We start from the raw sequence: 14777 nt of genomic DNA, 5'->3' as shown, positions 1-14777 counted from the left end.
CATGTGAATTCATAAATATAAGAGTAGTGTGGGTAGGCTTGCATTACAAAAAAGTCAAACATAATATGAGAAAGATATCAATAATCCACAATTCCCATTACTTTTCCACTTTTTTGAGGAGGGGATTTTTATTTGCTTGTGGTTTATGGTTTGGTTTCGTTTTTTTTATAACTGGAAGTTGTGGGTAAACCCAAGCCAATAAGCACTAATGTCACAACAACCAGGTGGTGAGCAATTCAGATGCTGATCCCATCACTCCCCCTGTGTGAAGTGAGTAACCCCACTGAAAACAGAAGGATGGCTTGTGCACTAAGTGCTATTTAATGGAAGGGTAGCTGGCTGGAAGCAGACGAAACAAAACTTATTAGTTGCTAAACTCACTTTTTCCTGGGGGAAGGCAAGGGGAACTTCTGGATAGCATCTAACCTCAATTCCCAGAGGTACCAACACTCTCCTACTGTAAAAGTCTAGATACTCCAGAAGTTATTCAGTCAAAAGCCTCACAGGATCAGCAGCAGCTGCTCAAGTTGTCACAGGATCAGCTTTAAGAAACACATGCCAAGCCTTAATTCTGTACATCTCCAGAATCTGCCGTAAAGCACGACTGTCGCAAAACTGCCATAATGCGCGACTGTCGTAAAATAAAAAGGGCTGTAAAGTGCGACTGTCGTACAAGGAGCCGTAAAGCGCGACTGTCGCACAGCTGCCGTAAAGTGCAACTGTCGTAAAAAAGGGCAGTAAAGCGCGACTGTCATAAAAAAGACCGTAAAGCGTGACTTTCGCAAAGCTGCCATAAAGTGCGACTGTCATAAAATGCTGTAAAGTGCAACTGTCATTAAAAAAAAGCCATAAAGCGCGGCTGTCGTAAAAAAAAAAGAGCCGTAAAGTGCAACTGTCGTAAGAATCAGCCGTAAAGTGCGACTGTCATAAAAGTGCCGTACAGTGCGACTGTCATGAAAAAAGGCCATAAAGCGCGACTGTAGTAAAGAAAGGCCGTAAAGTGCGACTGTCGTAAAAAAAAGTCCATAAAGCGTGACTGTCGTAAAGAAAGGCTGTAAAGTGAGACTGTCGTAAAAAAGCCGTAAAGTGCGATTGTCGCAAAACTGCCGTAAAGTGCGAGTGTCGCAAAAAAGGCCATCAACTGTGACTGTCGTAAAAAAGAGCCGTAAACTGCGACTGTCATAAAAAAGAGCCGTAAAGTGCAACTGTCTAAAAAAAGGCCGTAAAGTGCGACTGTCGTAAAAAGGTCGTAAAGTGCCACTGTTGCATAACTGCCGTAAAGTGCGAGTGTCGTAAAAAGGTTGTAAAGCGCGACTCAGAACTCGACTAAGGGAGATGGGTAATGGGAAAAAAACCCTACTCTGCCCTTTGATACACGTGTTAAGACTAATTACTCTTATATTGGACAAATACGTCAATTTTTTCAGCTCTGACAATGTGCCTTTACTGAAAATTCATGCATTTCAAATAGAAAAAAATGTCATTTTACTTGCTGCTTCATATAGAGACACCAACCACAAGGTTTTGTACTAGTTATAATTTTTATAAATTTCAAACAAGGTGTGGTTCTGCACAGGTCAGAATGGCCTAATTACAGGAAGTTCATTTGCACACTTTTTTTCTTCTAATAAATTCATACATTCTGTATTGACTGGAAAAAAGGACAGGCAATTCTGCGCTCTTTCCCTCTCTGATTATCTCTCATCAGTCACAATATACAAATACATCATTATCAACACCATGGACATTAACTACATTGGAGTTTCAAATATATATGTGGTTCACTTTGGAGGGAAAGAAATGCATTTAGACTAATATGGCTATTCCAATGTTGACAAGGACTTTTACTATCTAGAAGATAAACAGTAAATTTAATTTGCATAATTAAGTTAATCTTTTTCGATTTTAATGTAGTGTATCACGAATTCCCAGGCTTGTAAATGAGGTTTTACTAGTGAAACTCTTATTACTAAGACATATACCATTCCCCCCTGTGCATGAGAAACTGGTTAGGAAATTGAAAAATGGAAAAGGAAACAGAAGGGGCACGAGTGTACATTAAACAGCAGTGTTCATAGCTTGGGACTGTACCTTTAGTGGTGTGAGGCCCAGGTCTTGTTCCTTCCTAACCTCTCAGGTTGGCATTTTACATTTCCATGGCTAGTTGGTGCTGACCCTCAGCTCTGCCCATCCTTCAAGCAGGCATTCAGTGCAGCTTGCTTCCCTTCAAGCATTGGGGGAAGCAGTTGAAACAAGCTGATGCCAGTTCTACTGTTCTGGTTGCTGAGCAAAAAGGACAGAAAATCATTGTAGTCAAAACATTTCTAACAAAGGTCACTTTAATACAAAATTACATCAATCACCTTGAACAAAAAAAGGTAAATTTCAATTGATGTCATTTGTTCATGGGGCTAATACCAGCTTTTGTTCTAAAAATTTGGCTGGTTCTGGATAAAAATCATTAAGAATTAACTATGTCTTTCAAGAGAAATTTAAGCCTTGTGTGAGAAGATAAAATTGCATGAGTTGTTTCATATGATAATCTGAATGACTGTTTCAAAACTTTTATCTGAAGACATCACTGTGAAAGTAGCTTTAATGCAAAAGAATCATCTAGAGAAGATGACTCTGGATAAAGCATTTCTCAGAATTTACCCTGGTCTGGCTACATGCACCACAGAATCCAGGCCTTCAGCTCACAAACGTAGCATTATACAAGTGAAATAAGCCAGAATTATTGTACCTATAACTCATAAAACATGCACACATTCAGAGCTATTAGACACACTAGATGAGATATCTGACTTTGTATAAAACTTTTGCACTTGATTTTGACATGAGCATTTTGTAATATTTTTTAGCACTGTAGATGAAGCTTTATGCACCTAAAACTTTTTACTAGGGAATGCTAAATGAATTTACAGGCTTTCAGACATTATCATTTGTGTGATGCTACATTCAACAATTAAATTTTCAGTGGTAAGGGATTATGGCCATAAATCTTAATTCAGACCATAAACTACTTTTATCTATAGCAGAGGACATAAGCATGTGCTTAGAAGTCTGCTTTTCAAAGGAATTGAAGGACTTAACCACATTTATTTGCTGAAGAAGAATGTGTGGAGAGTTTGGAATTTGGATAGTGGTGGTATGTGGAATTGAATTCTATGCACACAAATTCCTATCCAGTTAGTCTTCACATATAACTAACAGAAATACAAAAACATGGACAAACAATATAATTATACATAATTTTACAACATAGAGGAAACATGCAATCTCTGCAGTTTTATCCTACACTAAAAATTATCTAGTATCTGCAGCACGTCTTCTAGTGGGATTAGTCCACTGCACAATTTTAATTCCAGTGAAGGTTTTTTCAAGGCTAAGGACTATCCTTGTAAATTCATATGTAAGGTGTAATTTTAAAAATAATTCCCAGAATATTTTAATTTTGATTTATCCACAAAACATCTGTGTACAGATTTGTAGATGGGAGATTCAAGCTCTTTAATTTCAAATCACACTGTTTTGAAAAGGCTGGTACAAAATTGAATGTCACTTGATTGTTATTCTGCTTAGGAGAGACTACAAATGAAGGATCAGTGAGGGAGCAGAGAAAAACTCCAGTGAGAAATAGGATGAAAACAAAGTTGAGAATGCGAAGAATGAACAACAAAGTGTGAAAAAGAGAAGCACAGAGGGAGAATATAAAATTCTCATACACTGGCATTTAAGGGACAAGAAGCTTACACGGGCCACTGAGCTATGCCATCCTCACTTTTCAAGGGTTAGTAAACTCACTCAGTGGTAACCTGGCACAGAGCTTGCTTCAGCAGAAGGTTCACTGAAGAAAAGTTTCCTATGTCAAAATAACAGCTCCCCAAGTGTTAAAATCTAAAATACAACCTTGCAAGCCCCACAAACCCCCACCCCATCCTTGTGTATCCTCTTGTCAGTGTACCCAATCTGCTATGCCCAAAAGCACCAGAAATTTCAGTCCCTTGTAAAACCAATGAGTCCTTTCTAAGCTGCAGCCCTCCCCAGAAGAGGCACCTGAGATGCTGAGCTTGCCACTGGAGAGGCCATTCTCCTGGCAGACATGGAGCCATCCCAAAGAGACACAGACTGCTGCTCCCTGGCCCTGCAGACACCATGGCCACACAGCCACAGTGGTGGTGTCTGAATTTTTCCAATTTTTCAATGGTTTCTAAAGGTGACAATGGTAATTAGTCCTAAATGCTTTATGTGCCATAGAGAAATGCAGGAGAATATGTCCAGCAGGCAACGTTTTTTAAGTCTCTGCCAACACTTTGATCACAGAATGAATTGTCTGGAATACTGTGAACTCTTTACTTATTAAAATGAAACTGGGGTGTTTTATCAATGAAATATATTTTATTGTGTTCTGTCAATGAGACATATGCTATTATATTATCAAGGTACCAATTCAGACTATAAAATCAGCTTTCCATTTCTCTTAATGAGAGATTGTACCAAAAGTAAATTACATGAGTTTTCATCACTGTACTCTTAGTAAAAATAGGGCATTTTGGGTCTTTTTGTTAAAGAGAAAGCTAATATAGTATTTATGAAGTCTGTGCATTGAGCAGTTAAGGACTAATACTGAATATCCAAAATGCTAGAGGATCTTTAGTCAAAATGGAGAATGACAATATGAAACACAAAGCATTTCGTCAGGAAAAAGGAAAAAAAGTTATAGGAAAAAGAGGATGGGTTATTATAGAAAGGATGAAGGGGTATAGATGGTGAATGAAAACTAGCATTTCCAGAAATGAAAATGGGCTGCATTTTTTTTAAAAAAGAAGATCCCTTCTAGACTTTAGTTGTGTTTTCAGGAGATGAAAGAAACAAACTTCTAAGTCTCCAAAGAGTCAGTAAATGTAGACACCGAAAAATCATCACAGCATTTGAAAATAAATGGGATCTTATTTTAAAACCATAAAAGTATGAACTGCCTCTTTTATTATTTAAGGGGTCTTGCTTTTCTGTTCTATTGAGAAGACTTGAAGGTCAAAATGTCTGTATACTTAATGCCACTTTAGATGCCAATGAAAGGAGATTACAAGAAAAATGAGAACCCTGGGGCTTGCCAGGCCTTTCTGGGATAAATGCACCGGGTATAGTCAAGGTTATATAAATTAAGAGAATCCATCTTCTGGTGTTGTTGTTGGGGTTTATTTACATTTAAAGAAAAGGAAAGTAAATTAATAATAAAAAACAGTGAAATGTTCAAAGATTGCATGAAAAAGACAATTTTACATTGTAACATGTGCAATAGAAAGTTGCAAATTCTTTCAAGTGAGGACTGAATTAATAGTTAGGGGAACAGAGACAGTCATAGTTTGGTAGACAACTCCAAATGAAGCTAAACCCTTTTTTCAAATTGACATAGTCCGTTCCCTGGAATCTTAAAGACCTGATGAAGGTAAACCAAAATTACAGGGAACTTGGTTGGAAACCAAGAATGTAGGAGAAATGTGCTCACATCTGAAAACCACAAATTTTTACTCTGGAAATGTCAGAAAAATGTACTAAAGGTCACAAACCAAGGAAATGTTTTAAGGGCAGTATTTCCAATGTTCAAATATTTCCATGTCTGTCAAGAGAGACATGGGCATGGAGAGAAGTTTCCACGCCACAGAGTTCCAGCATTCTGTAATAGCTGTGATCAGAAATCTTGCCCAGAAAGAGTCAACAAGGGTTGTGCTCTTGCTTTACTGCAGAATAGCCAAATAGATTTCCAAGGTCTCCACAAGGTCCATTTTCCTCAAGGACAGAAGGATTTAATTATTTTTTTTTCCTTATTCTCTGTCTCAGTCTTATCACATTGTTGGAGATGTGGCTTCATGTCTTACAGGTAGGGTATTGTCCTATCTTATTATAATCAGAAGCTCAACCTGCTGCACAGCTGATTTACTCTGCTAGCCGCAAATGCTGCATTAAACTCAGCAACTGCAGTTCAGCAGACAGTGCAAATGTTAAACCATTGAATTGCCTTTTCCCTATACCTTGATGGGAGTAAATGAAGGTTTCCTGGGAAGTTCAAGGTCGAGTTCAAGGGCATTTTTTTCCATGCATTTACTATCCTTAGTGTTCAGATTTGGAGAAACATCCCTCTTTGATACAGATACCCAAACAATGTAGACAACAAATACATCAAAGAGGGAATTACTGCCCTAGAACTTAGATCAAATTTCACTGTTAATTGAAAAGATCATGCCTTTGCTTAGAGATACATACTGCTTTAATGGAGCCTTTAGCAAGGCAAAGAAGGGACTGAGGCAGGTGTTGGGAAACCGTTTGGACACAGATTCCAGGAGTAAAAGCTGTCAGGAATGATAAAAAAGCAAGGAAGAGCTCTCTCTCCATTTGCAAAGGAGCTTAAGTGAGAAAAGGCTCTGAGACAAGTCAGAAAGAGAGAGTGGAGAGAGAGAAGCTGGGCAGGAGGTTAAGTGAGCAGAGTTCAACTACTCATCCAGATGGACAAATGGCTTTAGAGTTAAAAATTTTCTTTGTCAAGGAAGAGCTGCACACATTAGTGGAAGACAAGGCTTTGCAAGAAGACCCACAGAAAAATGAAACAATGCCAATTTCTTAAAATGCTGCTGTGGTATCCACCTTCCACTACGGAACATGCAGCTCTCTTGTTCACAAAACCTCCCTTGAAATCTTTTGACCTTCGTGCATCTTCCATGGAAGAAAAAGTGCAGACAGAGTAGTTCCTGCCAAAATATTATCCTCTGGTGTTTGCTGTCTTAACCATACAGCAGCAGAAAAGCAGAATCAGCAGCTGCAGGTGTTAAAAGACATATTTTAGGAACAGAATTCTACATTCAGGAGAGGTAACGCCCTTCACTTCCAAAAGGCACCTCATTATTAGGCAGGGACTCTAACACAGTACTGCAAACACTTACCTTGGCTCCAGGCTCATTCCTCTCCTGTGTACTTTGTAGATTGCCCTGTTCTTTACTAATCTCAGACTGAGCACTTCACCACAAACAAAAGGTAGAGAGGGGCTCTGCAGCACCAAGAGGAACTAATATTTGTCCTTACTTTCAGAAGCAGCATAAGGCCTATAACCAACTTATTTTGCACATAAACTCTGAAAGATTGCCAGCTACATTCTTATTTCTGTAAATTTAAGATGTGCCTTCTTACATAAGGACTGGAGTACCAAGCTGGTATTTTGATACCAAAGTGCTCCAGAAATGTGGACCTGCAAAGTCACAGAAGTAGCCAGAGAATTAGATTTCAGGGACATGCTGAGATTGAGCCCACCAAAGTGCATGAAAAGACTTTATTTTTTTAGCCACTGTATTTTGGATCAACTTTTCAATCAAGTTTGCTGATTTGGCCCTGGGGATGCCTGATTCATATATACAGGCAGATGTAGAACCTATATTATTGTACAAGCTTCTGGAATAAGAAGGAAGGTATTCACAGCTGAAAGCTGCAGTCTTTCTATCAGCTCTGGAGATGCTAAAACTGCAGAGCCAAGGCTCCCCATCCTGTCTATGGCTTGCTTCTGGCTTTATCTTGATTTATATCAACATTTGTGAAGCATTAATAATGTCACAAGAGGCAGACCTGTCAACTAGAATAACACTCTTGGAAAATTTGCTCCCACCTACTTTCCCTTTCAGGTTCATCAGATCTGGCATTTGTGTCTGGAGTTACCCAACCATAGATAAGAAACATGAGAAAAACACTTTGTCATTAATTACAGAGGCAAACAAGAACAGCTAGGCATGAGGAGGTTGGGTTAAACCAACAATCCTTTACAGAAGCCCCCTATATTCATCTGCTAACTCCAATCACAGCTGAAAGCAGATTGCAGGGCTTTTGTATTACATTGGAAAGGCAGGATAAGCAGCAGAGTATGGTTTGTATCCTAACATTATTCCCCCTGCAAAATCAATACTCCCGTATATGGTGTTAGGCATTTTCCAGGGGAGCTGCAGGGAGTCCACAGGGGAAGCTTGACACGTGCAGCAGCATTTGCAAGGTCGAGACCCTGTTCTTTTAACATATTCCAGCAAGGTTAATGTGCTATTGCACGAGACCCAGGACAAGGCCAATGAATCACTGGAATCCTTCTCAAACCCCAGCTACACAGAAAAGCACATTTAAGGCACAAACCAGTTATAGTGATATATATCTTCTAGAACAAAAAAAATACAATTTTTTTTTTTGTGAGGAGGTATTGTGAAAGGCTGAAACCCATACATGTACCTCCAAGTAATCCATAAGCACTACATTTGTAAAAAAACCCTGGAAGATCTGAATTTACCTGAATAATTAGTGATAAAAAAGCTGGGATATTCTTAGAGACAAAGCCACTTACTGGAATGTTGGTTTTGTGGCCACCCTGAGCTGGGATAAGCTGGTTTTCCTGGGGGTGATTTATCATGGCAGAGATGGTACTTTCTATTCTTAGTAGTTGCCTCCCTATAAGAACCATAAAAACAAATTTATCAATTGATTTTAACAGCACTGCAATTAGATATTGATTTATTGGCACTCAGGGGTAGTTATAAACCTGATATTAAGAAAATGTCCTTCCATGCAACTAAATTGAAGCTGGAAAACTGTGATCTAGAGGTAATCCAGATTCCACAATATCAAAACCTATGTTCTTCCTCTCCGTATTAAAATCTATAGCAACAAGAGAGATTCTAGATTTTTTTTTTAATTATTATTATTTTAATAGAAAGAATTCTTGGATACAGCATCCTCAAAGAGAAAAAAAAATTAGACAGGGAAAGCAAATGAGTCATAAGGGCATGATTTCATTTGGAATAGGTCATGCAAGATTAGTACCCTGGGCTGCCCAAAGCTAAAATTTAACTATCATAACTGTGAGCATCAGGTTTGAAAAGGATGAATGTGTGAGAAAGCGCAGGAGGGGGTTTCTTTCATTTTCTCTGCTTTTGGGAAGAGGGATGTGTGAGGAGAATACAAATCCACTGATTCATACCTATCTATTAGTCATACCTCTGTTGTGCTCGTTGCTTATTCTGTAGACATTCTCTGTTGTATAAATAAGGTGCACTGCCGCAGGGCTTAATATAGTATGTCTTTATACCTTTGTTTTTCTAGTTTTGTTTCTAACCCCTGATCATTCTGCACTTTCTTTCACATACCTTGTAATTCAGCTAAAGAATTTTGTAACACAAAAATTTGTGTCATTTATTAGTACTTTCCAATGAAGAATTGTTGGATTTTTGACCACTATGGCCATCCATTACCTAAAGAAAAGGATCTGTTTCTTTATCATGTTTTAGAGCAAAAATATTTTCAACGAATGCAACATTTGAAGAAATACAGAGATATCTTTTAAAAATTATCTATTGTATGGACAGGTGTTTATTTCCAAAAAAAGACAGAAAAGAAAAGGAGAAAAGAAACGGAGAAAAGAAACGGAGAAAAGAAACGGAGAAAAGGAGAGAGAGAGAAAGAGATTGCACGTTGACTAACACAAAGCAGAATGCTTTTAAAAAACAAATTTTAACAATTTTTTCCCCTTTGAACAACCAGTTGAAGGAAAAGTATTGGCTTGGCTGCAGTTTTTGATGTAAAAACATCATTTTGAATTAGGCTAAAAGATATGCCATGTGAGCTTCAAAGAAAATATTGGCGAGAAGCATACAGGAAAAAATTAAAAACTTCCTTGCAGGGATTTCTAATCTCTGTACATTTATTATTTAAAGCTTTGCAAAAGACTAGTTTGCAGTGCTGAATAATTATTTTGCATGTACTTGTTCAAATATTCCCTCTTCTGTTTGCTTGTGTTTTCTATTTTGATTTGCTAGCAATACTTTTTGAGTAAAAAAGAAAATTATATGCACTTTTTTACCTAAAATGCAGAACTGACCATAGCATTGGTATTTTTATCTATCTGTTTGTACCATATGAATGCAGAAAAAATTTGACAATTTAAATAGCCAAGCTCACAGTTAAAAACTCATTAGTGATATGTGATTTGACAAGGAAGAGGTTTAACAGGGATATCTGATTGCACATGCATTGACTTTCACATTTCAAGTCAAGGGTACAATAAACTCACCTGATGTGGTTTTGAACTTATCAGTTGTGACTGGTGGAGAAATGCAATGCTGGTGACTTCACCTCCAACAGACACTGAGCTTTCCTGACTCCAGTACACTCCATTCTTTTAACCTTGACAATAAAATAGGGAAGCAAGAGAATTAAAATGATAATTTGCTTCTGGAAGTTAAAGATCTTTTTTCTCTAGTAAAAATGTGGGGGACAGATGTTTTTTGGGTTTTTTTTCAGATTCTAATGAAACCTCAAAATAAGTCTTGCATAAATACCACCAACCAATATTTGTCCAAAGCAAAACACACAAAATTCAGAACCCGCTCTCCAAGGGAAATTTGCCCTAGCTTCACTTGGATATTTGTCCCAATACAAGTCAACAGTCATTATGTAGGATTTAGCTCAGTAAACATTCAGCTGATGACCAAGCAGGCCAGCTTCCTGTGTCAGTTTTATGGGCACAACCATTACATGCTGATAAATAGTATCATCATGTTCTTGGTTTTATCTAGTTAAAAGGAAAAATGAGTTCCCAGGAGTTCCCTGGCTGGGAGACACATGTAAATCCCCCTCTCTCCTATGAATACTGCCCAGAGTAGCCATCTAAACATCTGTAGGATCAACACAGACCCTCTCAGTTACTAATATGAAGTAGATCTGAAACCTACAAGGCTTCCAACATCATCCCTTAGAGAAGGAGATGTCACAAATTTGGCCAGACCACAAGAGCAGCAGCAGCATGAGACTCATTTGACCCTTTGTCAGGCACCAGGCTTATCTTTCTGAAACAAAAGACACATCTCTGCTGTGTCTGTCTGGCATCTTTGCTTTGCTTAGTGATTGCTACAGAAATTGCCTTTGCATTAATTCGTCATGCCTCAGTCTGGTTATGGCCATTGCATGCAAACCCAATCATCTTTTACTGCAGATCTCATTCTAGAGGGAGGAGAATAAATGGCTTTTTTTGTTTAGTTTTTCTGGATTTATGTATACAGTTTTTCCAAAAAAAGTTTCTCTCCTTCATGGCAAGAGCACCTGATCTTTGGGTCTATCTCACAGAACATTCTTTGAGATATTGTCTTGGCTAGAGGCATTCAACTCTGCCTGTTTTGCATGTCTATTTAAAAAATAAAAGTTTTTCCTATTCTTTTAATTCTGGTAATATTAATTCAAGTCTGTGTCAAACACGAGTCACTGACAGATTAAAGTAAATGTGTCACAGTGAGATTACCATGAGCATAAAACAGTGCCCAGCATGTGCTGCTTCCCTTTGCTGTGGGCTCAGATCAAACTACAGGATTATACAGATAGGCCTGCCTTGATACAAGATACAGAACCTCTTATTCATCCAACACAAACTAATGGGGGAAAATATGAACTCTTATTTAATGTTTTCTAGGATTCATTTAAATTCTATGTCTTTAGTGGAGCTGGAAAAGTTTTATTTAAGATTGGAGGGTACAGGGTAGAACAGCCCAAGGAGGGTTCCTGTAATATTGAAATGGAACTGAAATACATCAAACCACTGTGGCCTGCACTATCACCCAGGAAATATTTTAGCCTCACAAAAGCAAGTAGTGATATCTGAAATTGCCCTAAGAGAATAACAGAATAAAATTTCAATGAAATAAAATTATGAGTAGAGTTATTTAGTATTTGTCCAGTCATTAAACAAGGAAATTTTACATCTCAGTTCTTCAGCAGAAAAGTTATGAAAAAAATTTTGAGCCCCCCAAAGAAAACCAATGATGAAATATCCTACCTATATTTTTTCTTCAATAAATACCAAAGCTTCCTAGTTAACCTTTTAAAAAAAAACATGCATTCTTGCTTTTACACGTTTTGATTGGCTTTTTCTGTTTTGCTTTGGAGAGAGTTTTTTATTTCTTTGAGGTAAGATTATTGAAATCAGCAGAAAGAGACCCAATAATAACAAGTTCAGAATTAAGTCAATCTGCTGGCATTTCAAAGTAAGCAAAGTAGGCAAAGCTTTAAAACTGGTACTCTGTCATACACAAACAGCCTCATCTCCTTCTGTGTCCCTTTAAACACCTACACTGAGAATGTTTTCTTCTGACAAAATCACCTGGATTCAAAGCAATTATTAATATGGCCAGATTAAGAAACTTTGTAGACCAGCAGTAATCTTCATTATAACTTGATCTATTTCATGGTTCCAGCAACATGTTAGGTGATTTTTGACATGAACTGCAAACTACTAATCCAGGGATAACAGCTATTGACACTGAAACTGTGAGTCAGGATGAAAGGGCTTTTGGTGCCACACATTTGCAGCTGCAATTCACTCTGTGGTAGCTTCTTTCCACAGAGAAAATGCTGTTGGGTACATTTAACCTTCCCCTATTCCTACTGCAAAGAAAAGAAATCAGAGATATTATAATTCAGTTTGGTTCTAATCCACAGAAAATGAGGAGAAAAAAAATCCATTATAATTAGAACCTTTACAAGTTAGTTTTCTTGGAGCTGAATTTGCAGGGAATAAAACAATAAAAAGCAATTCCTATCATTATCACCCCACACCATGATGAGAAATGTACCCCTAGACAAAGATATTAGACCTGTGACTGAACTCTGTCATTTATATGATTAAGTTTCCTTGCAGTTTCATATGTTTGCAAAATACCTACCTTTGCAAGTAAGCCTAGCAAAACACAGTACACTGAGACAGAAGAGGAAAGTTTGCATGTGGCAAAACATTCAATGGAAAGGAGACACTGAGTAACTCCATCCTGTGATTTGGCAGGTTGGTGGGAGGATTTTAAAAATATCCCCAGCCTACCTATAGAAAAAAAAGAGAAAAGTATGATTTTAAGAATTCATGCAATACCTTCCCATTTTGGATCAAATTCTCCCTCAGTACACTAACTCCTTGGATTTTGTAGCACCCATATTGTCTACCAGACAGGCTTTAGGCAGTTTTTGGTCATCATGTGATGCTATTCCATACTGCAGAGAAATAGCTAATGAAAAATGACCAGTAAATTTCCAGTTCTTGTGCTTCTCTTCTGTATTTCAAAGGTTTTTTTAACTGATTCCAGTACAGAACAAAATGGTGTTCAGAAGGAATGGCACAAGAAACTGTCAGTGCTCATTACCTGCTTGGGTCATTATGGAGGATTCCCTATGCTGCTGAAAGAGAAACCCACACAGACTAATCTGATTTTATCACCTGACTATAGAAAAGAGGAAATTCAATTCAACAACTGATTTTGAAAAATTACTTTTTTTTGAAAACCTATCTTCCCCTGTTTTATTTGTACTAAGGAATGGAGAACAGATCTAAATTCATTAGAAAATGTTTGAAGAAGGCAGTTATTTTTTTACAGCTTCCTAATGTGTATTGGATGATTGTATATTGTATTACTGATACCATTTAAGACCAAGGAGATTAAAAGAACTACTAAGAACATCATAAAACATAATAGTTGGCTAGAAATAAAGGCCTTTCCCTCATGCCCTCAGAGACTATTCTAATTTTGTGGGGGGTTTCCTTTCCATTTTCTCATATGTTTATAATTTCTTGCTTCTCTAAATATATTTATATTTATATTATACATTTTCAAAGATGTTAAGTCTCAGTATGAGACTTTTCAAAATACAGAGGTTTTGTAGAAGGTATCAGGCAGGGAGCAAAGGTCCTGTATTTTCTGATCAAACTCAGTGTCAGACCTTTCACTAACTTCACAAATGATCAAGTTCCATTTTCTTACTTGTCTGTCATCTGAGTGGTAGACTGATCCAAGCAACAAAGTTTTTAGCACCATATGGCTCCCTGGATAATACAGCACACTCACTTTGAAGTTTGTTATCTTCAGTAACAGGTTTAGACCCAAATTCTTAAATATACACAGGCTGTGCTCATCCTACTATTGTGTCCATTTTTTTCATTTATTATTCCACTAGGTTCCTGTAAAACAACTTTTTGCAAGACTTATTTCTCTAAACCAAAAACATCTGAATCCATTAAACCAAAGTCTATAGGACTTGGGATTCAGAACTTGTGACAATGAGTTTTGTTGAAAAAAGAATGTGGTGAGCTACACTTATAGAAGTAGGAAACAAATATATCAAGTCACACTTATACTTGAACCAAAACACATATTTTGGTTTCCAAATGCCAAATACTGATAGTATTCACTACTCTACTTTATCACCCATTCCAGCTCATATGAATGCAGAATTCAGTACTCCAAGTCCCATGAAATGCAAACAAAGTGCACACAAAGGAAAATGAGAGCATTACCCTATTCAATAGTGTTTCTTCCAAAATGTTTGATTAAATAAAGTTTTCCTTGATGATCTTGATCTTTTTTATTTACATAATATACTCTGAACTACTCCTTTGTTCCAACACTGACATATCTAGAAATTTATAGAGAGCGAAACCAACATACCACATAAATCAGAGATATTTGCTAACTTCATTTGTCTTAGAGCATTTCTCTTCCCTAACTTTGGGAAAAGGCTGGACCTTCATGAGGCAATTGTCCTGAGAGAGAACATGCTCCCATAAGGCAGCAAAAAAGGGAAAGATATTCTTTGGCTACCATTAAATTATCAAATCAGTAACTTGGTGACCCAGATAGGGCTCTATATAAATGTGTTACCCATATTAAGTCTGTCACCTAGCTGGACAAGGGCTGTATTGCCAATACTGAATACTGTCAGAGCCA

At 37.4% G+C, this 14777-nt stretch overlaps 1 long non-coding RNA gene across 1 annotated transcript; it reads right to left on the bottom strand.

The window, feature by feature from the left end:
* Positions 1 to 8374: 8374 nt before the first annotated feature.
* On the bottom strand, positions 8375 to 12866 carry LOC128942902 (uncharacterized). The gene is made up of 3 exons (XR_008483655.1): positions 12732 to 12866; positions 10091 to 10203; positions 8375 to 8472 (listed from the first exon to the last, which is right to left on the bottom strand). It is a non-coding gene; the product is annotated as an uncharacterized LOC128942902 (long non-coding RNA).
* Between the last annotated feature and the right edge of the window lie 1911 nt (positions 12867 to 14777).

Source organism: Melozone crissalis, unplaced genomic scaffold (assembly GCF_028551555.1).
Source record: "Melozone crissalis strain CALT ecotype California unplaced genomic scaffold, PUWL_Pcris_2 ptg000045l_1, whole genome shotgun sequence".
NCBI lineage: Eukaryota > Metazoa > Chordata > Aves > Passeriformes > Passerellidae > Melozone > Melozone crissalis.
This window is presented reverse-complemented; position numbering and strand designations above follow the sequence as displayed.